Source organism: Empidonax traillii, unplaced genomic scaffold (genome assembly GCF_003031625.1).
Source record: "Empidonax traillii isolate 1590-97213 ecotype Southwest subspecies unplaced genomic scaffold, ASM303162v1 scaffold504:size1219251, whole genome shotgun sequence".
Classification (NCBI taxonomy): domain Eukaryota; kingdom Metazoa; phylum Chordata; class Aves; order Passeriformes; family Tyrannidae; genus Empidonax; species Empidonax traillii.
Genome location: NW_020955697.1, coordinates 842,291 through 854,856, shown reverse-complemented (window position 1 = coordinate 854,856; position 12,566 = coordinate 842,291). Strand labels below are relative to the sequence as shown.

The 12,566-nt window shown below is 37.2% G+C and overlaps 1 long non-coding RNA gene across 1 annotated transcript; it reads left to right on the top strand.

The window, feature by feature from the left end:
• The first annotated feature begins 525 nt into the window (after positions 1–525).
• Positions 526–10,238, top strand: LOC114063978. The gene is made up of 3 exons (XR_003572656.1): positions 526–536; positions 6,404–6,406; positions 10,119–10,238. It is a non-coding gene; the product is annotated as an uncharacterized LOC114063978 (long non-coding RNA).
• The last annotated feature ends 2,328 nt before the right edge of the window (positions 10,239–12,566 follow it).

Here is a 12,566-nt window from a genome sequence, read left to right as displayed (position 1 = left end):
AGAAGAGCCATTCAAAATACGGCATTAAAAGCAAGTTTAATTTATGGAAAGTAAGTTGTAAAAAGTGAAGCAGTGACCGATTAGGAAGTAAAAGGAGAAGAAATCAGATAAGACCAAAACATGATATCCCAACTGAAAACCAGTAGAGAATGTTTGGCATATACCAAATTAAGTAAGAAACTCAAAAAGCTGGAAAATGATTAGCCTTAATAAGAGACAATAATGTTAGCAGATTCCTTGCTTCATCGTAAGAGAACTTTTGATCACAGAATAAATACATGGATGTTTTTGGAGTCATAATATTTGCATATAGACAACCTGTAAAATCCAAATTATACTGTCATGAAAATTCCATAAAAATCTTTGTACATTTAAGGAGAAAATGAAAGAAAATATCTGTAAAAGATATGTCTATTTTTAATTAGTATTAATATTCTCTAGAAAGAAAGACCTCCTTAAATTAGATAAAGGAATGTTTAAGAAGTTTCTTTGAAGGAATGTGACAAAGCTGTCAAGAAGTATCGACTGTCACACATGTGGAATACTGATGAAACCTCAACCTATACTTCAGCTTTCTGTATGCCAAAGAAGGCACTCAGCAATTGTCACAGAAAGTCAAGAGGATAGGTACTTTCAGCAGGATGATAGAGGTGACATACCAGCACAATGGTAAAAAGAATACTGTTCCTACCCAGAATCTATAAGGATTAACACCAAAATGGCCTTAGTGTTGCCAGAGCAGATTTTAAATGTCTTACAAAATTAAAGCATATATTTGAAGATTTCTGGAAAAGAAGACTATTTTTTTTTTCATCAGCCAACAAGAAAACTAGTGGAATAATAAAATATGAAAATGACATTTTGAAGTGAGTTCAGAGAAAGGTGTTAATAAACAGGAGGTCAGAGAAACTGGGAAAATGATTAAAAGAGGAAACTGTACAAGTGTTCAGGCATCCCCAAGAGACTCTTTACACTTGCATCCTTATAAACAATTTTGTCCCAAACCTGCTGCTACAATCATGTGTAAAGGAAAGGCTTAGTGTACACTTAGTCAATGATACTTTCAAGTACTTTTTTTAATAGCTTGATTTTCTTTTAGTTGCTTTGATTTGTCTATGGATTTGTGAAACCAAAAAGGAGCCTTTTGTATGCCTTCTCTTTTCTTGATGTGTTTCTATAGGGCCTTAATTCTCAGTTATGCTATGAACGGCTCTGAGAGGTGTGTCCAGCAAGTAATGCCAATATGGCAAACCTACTGGAAGAGCTGACCTTTCCCTCTTCTCTCTATCAAGTGCAATCCTTGATCTAACATTCAACATCATTTTAAAGGTTGGAGTTACACATATGTGTAGAAAGCTTCTAATAAATATTTCTAGATCAAATATTGATGCTGCATATGTAAGTACCAAAAAAAAAAAGAAGAGGTAAAATGAAGCTTTAAAACTGTGTCTGCACATCTGCAATACAAACAGCATGGGAAAAGAATTACTTATATGATTTCTAACACCACACTAAGTAGCCCCAACATGAGGTATCAAGGGTCTTGGAAGGAATGTACAGTTGTAAAGGGTTCTCAGTGGAGAGTCCAAGTAATGTTTCACACCACTTAGAGCCCTGAAAAGGCCTGCATAACATGAATGAGCTTTCCAGGTTGCTGAAGGTATACTGTCAAGTGGGAAGCAGACTAGACTGATTAAAAGGTATAAATGTGTCTTCAGAGTTTGCTAGGTCCTATTTCCTTACGCATGTTCAGTTCTAATCAAGCTAGTAAAGAACGGTCCTCACATGACTTTGGAATTTAACATGCATCCAGTTTTATATATGAGGTAGCTATTCACAAAATATCTCTGTGCCTTGCATTGCAAGACCCGATGTCAGACATTGCATTTCCTATCAACAACATTATTAGAAAAGGTCATAAATATTCAGTTACAGATTTTATTAATAAAGGTATGCATGTAATATATAATTGCATTAAAAAAATTGTTTGTAATGTTTTGGTTCTTCCTTGTTTTTCAGAACAAATGAAATTGAGTAACATCTTTGTTCTTTATTTCCTATTCACTTTCCCTACTTCACTCCAGACAGGACACTGACTTCTTTACCAAACTGAAAAACAAAATATGTAGCAAGCTGAAGGACATTCAGTCCCTCTTTCCTTTTTTTTTTTCTTCTTTTTTAATTTAAATTAAACATGAAATTTCATAAGCTATCTAAAACTATCAGAACTTTCTAAGCAAATAAAGCTTTCAGAATAACATTTCTCCATAGTAGACCCTTTTTTTGCTCTAATTGTAACAGGTGACTTTTACTAAACTCCACCATGATTTTTATTTTAAGACCCACTCAGTTCATATATATATTTCCTACCTTTGAAAAATCGATGTAAACACATCTGCTCTGGCAGGTTGTTATCAATGTTTCACAGAACATAAAATCAACCTAAAAGATAACCTTCCAAAACTCAGAGGAAAAGACACACTTTCTAATGTGCCTGTCAGTCTATCTCAAAGGAGACAAAGCTGGGAAAAATGTCTTTAAATGTGATGGTCTCCTATGATCTGTTTCTAAAATTGTGTTTCCCATTGGATAGATCTTTTATCAGAACAAGAGAAAGCTTTATGTTGTCTTGCCTGACAGTGAAGCACATGCTTTATACAACTCGCTGCAAGGGTTATCTCAGTTAAACTACTCTGTGATCAGCAACCTGTTTCTCTCATAGGGCTCTTCAAAGGTGGCTAGTACCCAAAACATGAGAGGGGAAAATAAAGCATTTGAAGCTACTTTTTTTGACATTTTTCTATATTGCTTCCATCTCTCTTATCTGTCTTGTATGTGGGGATCATCATTCCAAACCACATAGAATCTAGAAGAGGCCATTCTGTGTTTCAACACATTCTAATGTGTAATACATTTTCCACATAAATATCTTCACTGTGCATCCAAGGCGAAGCAAGAAAAGAGATGTTTTGGGATTACATTATTCAGAATATGGGATACCAAAGGAGGTCAAACTATAAAGAATCTTTCAAAATGTGTATGAAACGTTCCTGTTTTGTCTCATAGGTAACTTCCTTAATATAATATTGAATAATAAGAAGGTTATTTGTGATTTTAGCCCATCAGAAGACAGTTGAACATAAGTAGAAAGAACCAAAAAAAGAACCAAAAAAAATCCTGCAACCCCCTCAAAAAACAAATAAACAAACAAACAAACAAAAAAAAAAAAACAAACAAAAAACCCCCAAACAAACCCAAACCAAACAAAACCCAAACCAAAACCACAAAAAACCCACAACTAAGCAAGATTTGCCTTTTTTCTTAGGCCACTTTCAGTGGAATAGATTTGTCTTATTTAATCTGTAGACTGAGGGTCAAGAAAATGGATAGAAAGGTCTGTTGTTCTACACTGGTGGGAATAAGAGGAACTGGGTTATGCCACATATCTCTTGGTAATACTAATGATACAGAAAACACAGCCCTCTGATCCTTCTGAATATTCTGAGCTAGAGGTGTTACATGGTAACTTCAAAAAAACTATTAGTATTTGTATTAGCAATAACATATTTTCTTGGTTGCAGTGAAATAAAAATTACACCCACCAGTATTCAGAGAATTTCTTTTGAAAGGGATGATACTTTGTTGGTTTCATCCTCCTTTCAGTCACTGTCAGTTCCGGATATTTTTCCTTCTGTATATCTCTAACTTCATGGCACCTAGTCGTCTCTATCCAGATGATGCAGAGTATCTATAGGCTCTCGTTTGCACTCCAAGAGAGTCTCTTCCAAGACTTTGGAGTGGGAACTGATGGAAAGACTATTCTGAGGAGGAATATAGTGAGGAATGATGTGAGGAATCAATACTTGAGAGCTGAGTTGTGCTGATTGCATTCAGGTAATGTGATCTCATGGAACTAAATCTGAAACTAATGTTGACAGAAATTACACACTTTAGATGACAATGATCAGTCCTGAATAATGGCTGTATTATGAGAAGAAGTCTGTGGAGTCCCAAATAATATAATTTATAATGCTCTGGAAGCATGATGGAGTCTGAAATGAGTGAGAAATACCCAGGTGTTAACAACATCAGCTTGAGGCTTCCATTCCAACTGAACTGCTTTTAACACCTTAAAGCCACTTGTGCTATAGGGTACAGGGATGCATTGTAGGAACTTTGAGCATGTTTGATATTCACTGAATTTTTCAGAGTCTAGATAGAGGGTATGGGAAACTTTGCAGTGTATCAGTACCAGTGCACTGGATAAATATCTCCACAGTTTCTCATTAATATGAGTATGAAATTTTCTTCTTTTTCCATTAAAAAAGATAAAAATAACTGAAATTAGGTCTAACATGAATCTCTCCTCTCCTCTTCTCTCCTTGATTATATTATTCCAACAGGAGTTTTATTTAGCGGTAGTTGGATATTGTAAGAAACACGAGCATTTTAAAAATAGACTAAAGTTTACTAAACAGTATGTAAAAATGAGCATCATTAGCAGGAACAGGGATGAAAAATATTTCCAAAAACTTTTTAAGTGCAATCATACAAAGTAAACTTAGTTTACAGTTAACAAAGTAAATTCCTATTAGCTTCAAATGAAAAATCCTGAGATTCAGTGTAAAAGCTAAAATATTACTACAACTGCTTAATAAATGCACAGCTTGTGTTCCAATTAAGCATGACATTACTATACAGAACTTTAGGACCATAAACAATGGCATCCCAAAAGCGTCTAATAAGCACTAGAATCATTTCCTAACCACTGCACCTTCTTGATAAAACTCTTTCCTTACACTACTTAAACTTATTTCTGTTAAGTTGAATTTTTAATTTTACTTGAACACAAGGTAATTCTTGAAACACAGGTAAGACAATACACTAGGGAACAGAAGATAATCTAATACCCTTTTTAACTTGCTCTACAAAGTCACAGTTACAATAGAATTTACCCCTATGTCAGAAAATCAAACATTACATATGTGCTCACTTATTCTGGCAAGAGTTATATGGTACATAAATCTTACTCATATGCTTGCACCACTGGGAAGGAACACCCTTCTTCTTGAAGGTGAGAGAGATTCCATTTCTCTCACACTGGCAATGACATCAGATGGTATTGCATAACATCAGAGTCTTGGTCATACCCGCATGGCTGCAGGATCTGTCCCTTCATGGCTACTGCAAAAAATTAACCCTGTCCTTGGCCAAAAACAGGACATATGACATGGATGTTCCCTACAGCAGATAGTCAGTTATTTGCTGCCTGTTCCTAATATAATTTTTACATTGGTCATAGTTAATTGCTTAAACAAATATCCTTCACAAGCCAGGACATGTGGAAGTCTCATTGTATTTTCACTTACTTCCAAGCAGAAAGATATATTGAAACACCTTTTACTTTTTATTACTGCTGCAGAGCTACCAGAAAAATTACAAGAAGTCTCTTTTAAAGATTTCCTGTCCCATATTATTGAGTTTTTCTTTTACACAAATTAGTAGGAAGAAAAAACAAACAAAATGTCAAGAAAAAAATTTTAACTTATTGCTAAGTCCTTTAGAATACTTTTCAAATTCAGAAAATTGTTTTTGAGGGGTACTAAAACCACAGCTAAATTTGAATTTTTTTTCCAAGTATATAGAATTTGTTCATGTATACAGAAAGGCCATGGCTATTTCAAGTTAATTAATAAGAAAGCAACAAGAACAACAAAATTCCCCTCTGCATCCTTCTGTCTGTAGAACTTTTATTAAATGCTAGCCCAGGTAAGTACTTTTTGCTTGCTAACATGGGAGAATACAAGCGATCTCAAGAAAAAGAACCATTAAATAAGAACAAAAATGACTAAGAAAATATGGTAACAATATGTGAGTTGTACAAGTTTTAATGATGTACATTCCAACAATAGTAATTATACTTCTCCACAGACATGTAAGGAAAGAAGAAGGATGAATCTTTACTAAGGTCTGGACATAGTTGTGAGTGAAATAGAGTTCCACTTGCATTAAGCCAGAAAAACTCTACATTTTTAATGTTGTTCTCCAGTGTCTGTCCAGTCAGTTGTCGGCACATTATTATTACCAGAAAAATATAAGTCAGTACCAGATAAAATAAATGGGAGCATCACTGAGATCTGAAGCATTAATAAGTACAAGCGAGCATTGATAAGACCCTTCCTTTCAAAGAAGGGAGGAGTTTTTTTACTGTTTTGATGCTGGTTGTGCTGGAGGAGAAATAAGGACAGGGAATCTGAAGAGTTTCATCTTAATTGCTGTTATCTAATTCTGGAGCATATATGACTTCAAATCTGCTTTACTGGTAGCTTAAGTATCCCTGACTCTGTTAGGTTTCTCCTTTCTTCCTTTACAAAAACTCTCTGTATTCTAAAAGGCAGAAAAGGAAGTTATTCTGCCTTAAACAATATCTGCCCTGTACATAGTCAGAATGCAGGGAAAGAGAAAGACTGTAATACCTCCTGCATTGCAGTGTCATCCTGTGTGTGAATGAAGAGACAAAGCCCTAGGAAGACTGTCTTGCACAGCAGCATCCACAGTTACACATGCATCTTTTGGGGAAAAGACTTGCCAAAAAAACAGGTGAACATCCAGATATCCTCCTGGCTACACTGTTCCTGATACAGGCCAGAATGTTTTTGGCCTTCTTGGCCACTTGGGCACATTGCTGGCTTATGTTCAGCCAGCTGTCAAACACTCCTAGGTCCTTCTCCACTGGGCTGCTTTCCAATCACTCTGCCCCCAGCCTGTAGCACTGAATGGGGTTGTTGTGACCCAAGTGCAGAACCCGGAACTTGGTCTTGTTAAACCTCACATTGTTTGTCCCATTTCATTTATCCAGGCTGCAGAGCTTTCCTACCTTCCAGCAAATAACGCTCACACCCAGCTTGGTGTCATCCATGAATTTAACTAAAGGTAGACTCAATCTGTTCATCCAGATCATCAATATCAATCAGTGCCACCTGACAAGATCAATATTAATTATGATGCAGAGGTTACAGATGAGGTAATATATCCCGTATATTAATACTGCTCAAGTGACTAGTTCTTGTTGCTCTGCAATTCTTTATCAGATATGCTAACCAGATCTGGGAAATATTTACTGGTCACTCAAGTGGTCATTGAAAATTTTGTTCCCACTTTCATTGTAAAATTTGTGCTATTAAAAAAAAAAGGGGGGGAGGCATTGGGTAATAGAATATGTGAAACTGTTATGTTCATAGAATTGGACAATCTGAATTTTGGATTTAGAAAAGCTGAAAATGGATATTGAAAAACACTTCAAAAATCTACTCTGAGATATTATTTTGCCAAGAAAGGTTGGACCAGGTGATTCTTCAGGTCCCCTTCTGACCTGCTATTCTATGATTCTACCATGAAATCTAGCACAGGAGTAGTAAGCTTAATGTTTGTTTGTAAACAATGTTTAATTTTACTCATAAATGTTAATTATTTGAGTAATCTCTCAGACTAAAAGTTTATCAGTTATTTCAAACACAATGTCTTTCATGCTGTTCCCTCCATAAATCTAGGATTTGGCTTGCATTTCAAGCAAAAATTTTATCCAGTCTATGGTTTGTTTTTCCTTCAGGAAAAAATTGAGAATATACAAATGATACATTGCCAACATAATTTTCTCTGGAATCTGTCCATTAGCTCAAAAGGAAGAATTAGCATTGTCCTCCTGCTTGGCAAAGGAAATTAATTAGGATCAGAAATTTTGTTGCCTTAACTCTTACAGAGCTTCCACAACTACAGCATAAAACAATCCCACACACACAAACACACACAAAATCCATTAATGAAAACAGAATCCATGCATTTTTTTTGGCCTCAAAACCATCGTTTTGCCCAGACTACTCAGAAGAACAGTATGTATTAATTCCATTCCTTTATTAGCTTGTGCACAGTATCTGGATATTTTGTCAAAAAGGATGGCAAGCAGAGTGTAGATGTTGCAGCTCCCTTTGGACCTACTACAGGATGCACATTTAATCTCAATACACATAGATCCCCAGAGGAGCAATGAACTGATAGTGATGTCCACTGTTATCACTCAGAGGTGAAGATTCCTTCTTTCAGCCAACAGCAGTAGCAAACTGCTGTACTGTTAAGCAAAGAAGATACAGGGACTAAGCTATGAGCCAGTTGAGCACCATTCAACCTCCAGGCTGCAATACTCTTTGATATGCTACAAATTCTGTCCTTTACTTCAGGTGGTGTGTGTTTCCAGATCTATGCACTCTTACACTAGCCACCAGAAAATAACACCTCTGGTAAGGACACCTCTGTTTCTGAAAGTTCTGGTGTTCACAGCTTAGATACATTTAAATTAGTCAAGTAGCAAACTATGAGGATTTCTTTCAAAAAAATAAAATTATGCATTTGGAAAGAAATTATGTGCCAGAATGTCAGTTAAAAGTAAGTATGACAGTTGCAAACATTACAGAAGGAACAAAAAATACAATGTATTAAAGAAATTAAATACATTCTGACAAATAAATTAAATATGTTTGACAAAGAAATGAAATACAGTATCTGACAACAATTTAAGTAGGGCATCAAAAAGTACAGTAAAATGGGCTGCAATGTAATCAACTTTGACCCACTGAAAGCAATTATTGTGATACCAGAGTCAGCTGGTTTATGACAAAATTTAACCTCTCTGACCCAGAGGGAAGAAAATAATGACCAGAATTTCTGAGGTCATAAAATAATTCAAGTCCTTAATACTTTGTGAGAGACTGTGAAGGTTCAATACACATCAAAGTAAGAGGAAGCTGAGGTCATTTAGGGCTAGACACTCAAAGGTACTTAAGGGCTTAACCCTCCTTCCCCTCCCAACTCCAGTAGTGCCCATGCTTTTCTGTATCTGATCATCAAAGTCATGTGAGATTAGCTTCTCTACCATTAGTAGAATTTTATTAGCAGTAAGCAACAGCTTGACTGCAGTTGGATAGGTAATAGGAGACAGGTACTTGATTGTTGTTTCATGCATTCATCAAAAAATGAAATATGAAAAATTACCTGTAGACCAATACACCCTTGAAATGTCTTATATTTTTTCACTTAGCAGATTATTTTAGACAGATACAACTATGGTAATGACTAAATTACATCAAATCTGTGTTGTGAAACTGACTTATGTTGGGTTTATAATTTAAAAATAAGTGAATATGGACATTTTAAAATTAGTGTGTTCATACAGGGACAGTATTTTCTGTTCTACCATTGCAGTGTAGTGTCTCTCCTTTACTTTCTCTGTCCTTCAATAAGGTCTCTCAAAAAGGAAAGTTGAAAAAAGATGTCTGATCTATGGAAACCACAGTGTGCCCGGCACCAAGTATGCAATTAATATCACTATGTAGAAGCTGTTTCTCTTATTTAGAGAACACAGTGCACTTCAGAAGGCATTAGCTAAACTTTGATTTAACACCCTGCTCAAGTATCTCACTCTTTTACAAGAGCTTTCTGAACATATTCTGCTTCCAGTTTTGTCACTGATAACCTCAAGTAATTTTGTTTCCTTTTCCTTTTGTTTCACTCTAAAAAGAATGAAAAGAGATGTTACAAGGAAGATTATAGAGATGATAACATATTTGCAGTTTATTTTGAGATCTTTAGAAATAGAATTTGTTTCTCACACTAATTTTCATTCTTTCTCTGTGAGTACTTTCTGCTAGAAATATTCACCCACTTCCACATTTTTGCTAGAAAAATCCTCATGGAGGTCCGTGGAGCAAAAGTACTTCTGAGGCCACATTTTAAACTTAACCTCCACCTTAAGTTCAAACCCAAAAGGGGCTGCATTCCAAGGAGGAGACTTCAAGTTAACAACTTTCAAACAACTACAGTGAGAGACAGTTTCCAGGTAAATCTTCAATCCAGGCTCAAAGTTCATTCCACAGATCCCTCTCCAGAAGCGCTTTGACAACTTATTAAAAATAGCATTCTGCAGTCCTCTGGAGAATCCTTAGGGTTCTTCTTCAAGAAAAACAAGGACTGGTTCAATGAAAACAATCATGAGATCCAGGAATTGTTGAGAAAGAAGAGAACTGCTCACCAAGCACACTTTGCTCATCCATTTTGTCATGTGATAGAAGCAGCCTTTCGACTCGCATGTAGCAAGCTCCAACAGAAACTTTGTGACATCCAGAACAAGTGGTGGATCAATCTAGCAGAAAAAATTCAATTACGTGCAGATACAAATGACTACAGGGGATTCTATGAGGCTCTGAAAACGGCTTACAGTCCTACACACCAGTTTCAAAGCCCTTTACTCAGTGCAGATGGTCAAATGCTTCTCACAGATAAAGTTTCCATTTTGAATCGATGGTCTGAACACTTTCAGACTCTCTTCAGTACCAGCCATGTACTTCAAGACTCAGTAATTCAGTACATTTCACAACAACCAGTGAAAACTGAACTGGATATTGTCCCCACTATGGGAGAAACTCTTAAGGTCATACAACAGGTGAAAATTGGCAAGGCAGCTGGGGTTGACGGAATCCCACTTGAAGCATGATAGTCAAGCACTCCATTCTAAGTTTCACGAATTCATGGTGCATTGTTGGGAACAAGGTGAACTACCATCAGACCTTCGTGACGCTGTCATCGTCACCTTGCACAAGAAGAAAGGAGATAAATCAGATTGTTCAAATTACCAAGGTATTACTCTGCTCTCCATTGCTGGTAAAATCCTTGCAAGAATTCTTTTGAACAGATTAATAGCCACCATAACAGAAGAACTTCTACCTGAAAGCCGATGTGGTTTCAGGTAGAGCCAATAGAAGCACAACAGACATGGTATTTTTTCTCAGACAACTTCAAGACAAGTGTAGGGAACAGAACACAGGACTCTATGTAACCTTTGTTGATCTCACCAAGGCTTTTGATACTGTGAGCAGAAAAGGTCAGTGGCAGATTTTTGAATGTTTAGGATATTCCCCTAGGTTCCTTAAAGTGATCATCTCGCTTCATGAGGACCAGCACGGCCAAGTCAGATATGGAGATGCACTTTCTGACCCCTTTCCAATAGCCAATGGTGTGAAGCAAGGCTGCGTTCTTGCACCAACTTTATTCACAGTCTTCTTCAGCATGATGCTCCAAAGGGCCATGGCAGACCTCGATGAAGAAAATGGTATCTACATTTGATATCGTACCGATGGGAGCCTTTTCAACCTAAGGCAACTGAAGGCCCACACTAAGACATTAAATCATCTTGTCCGTGAGCTGCTCTGCGCTGACGATGCCATCCTTGTCGCCCACACAGAAGCAGCTCTGCAGTGTTTAACATCCTGCTTTGCAAAGGCTGCCGAGCTTTTTGGGCAGAAAGTCAGCTTGATGAAAACAGAATTTTTTATCAGCCTGCACCTCAGGCTCCCATCATCCCCATATCACCATTGGTGAAAGAGAGCTCACATCAGTCCAGCAATTTAATTACCTGGGAAGCATCATCTCCTCAGACTGTAAGATTGACGAAGAAATAGACAACAGGTTAGCAAAGGCGTACAGAGCCTTCGGTAAACTCCGTAAAAGAGTGTGGTAAAACAAACATCTGAAGAAAAGTACTAAGATCCGTGTTTACAGAGTCATTGTACTGTCTACTCTTTTATATGGGTCTGAATCATGGGTCATTTACCACCACCACTTGCGTCTCTTAGAACGCCTCCATCAGCGCTGCCTCCGTACAATCCTAAACATCCACTGGACGGATTGTGTGACCAACACGTCTGTCCTTGAACAGGCAGCAGTCACGAGCATTGAGGCCATGCTGCTGAGAACACAGCTGTGCTGGGCAGGGCACATCTCCAGGATGCAGGACTACAGCCTCCCTAAGATTGTGCTCTATGGGGAACTTGCTACTGACTGCTGCAAGAGAGGACCCCCGAAGAGGAGATACAAGGACTACCTGAAACAATCCCTCAGCCTTGACCATATTGATCATCACCATTGGTCTGCTCTGGCCTTCAATCAAGTGACCTGGAGACACACTATCTATAACACTGCTGCTGCTTTTGAGAACACTCACTGGATCACTCTCGAGGAGAAAAGACAATGCAGAAAGAATTGTGTCTTGTCGATATCACCTGGGGAGTCTTTCTGCTGTGCCTTCTGCAACCAGACTTGTCTATCTCGCGTTGGCCTTTTTAGCCATCAGCGTGCTTGTAGCAAGTGTGGGTAGAGCACTTTTCAAATCTCCTTTTGCAAAGCCTAGCCATGATGATGAAATACATGTCAATCTTAGAATAGGAAACAATGAAAATTACTTGTTTTGTTAAAATATTGACAAAGTGAGGTAATGATACAGTATTGTAAATACATTGCCACAACAAACAGCAGCATTATTTATGATATAAAAGTGGAGGTAATTCTTTACATTCTCTCCTTGAAAGATCTTTTCTTAGCTCTAATTCTCTCATTGAGAAAGCAGAGGTCTGACTTCTCTCAGGAAATTCAGTTTTGATGTTTCCCCTTCTACACGGTATTTTTCTGTAGTTTGTGTTCAGAGGAGATAACTGCTGTCCTTTTCAGAATAGGATAGTAGG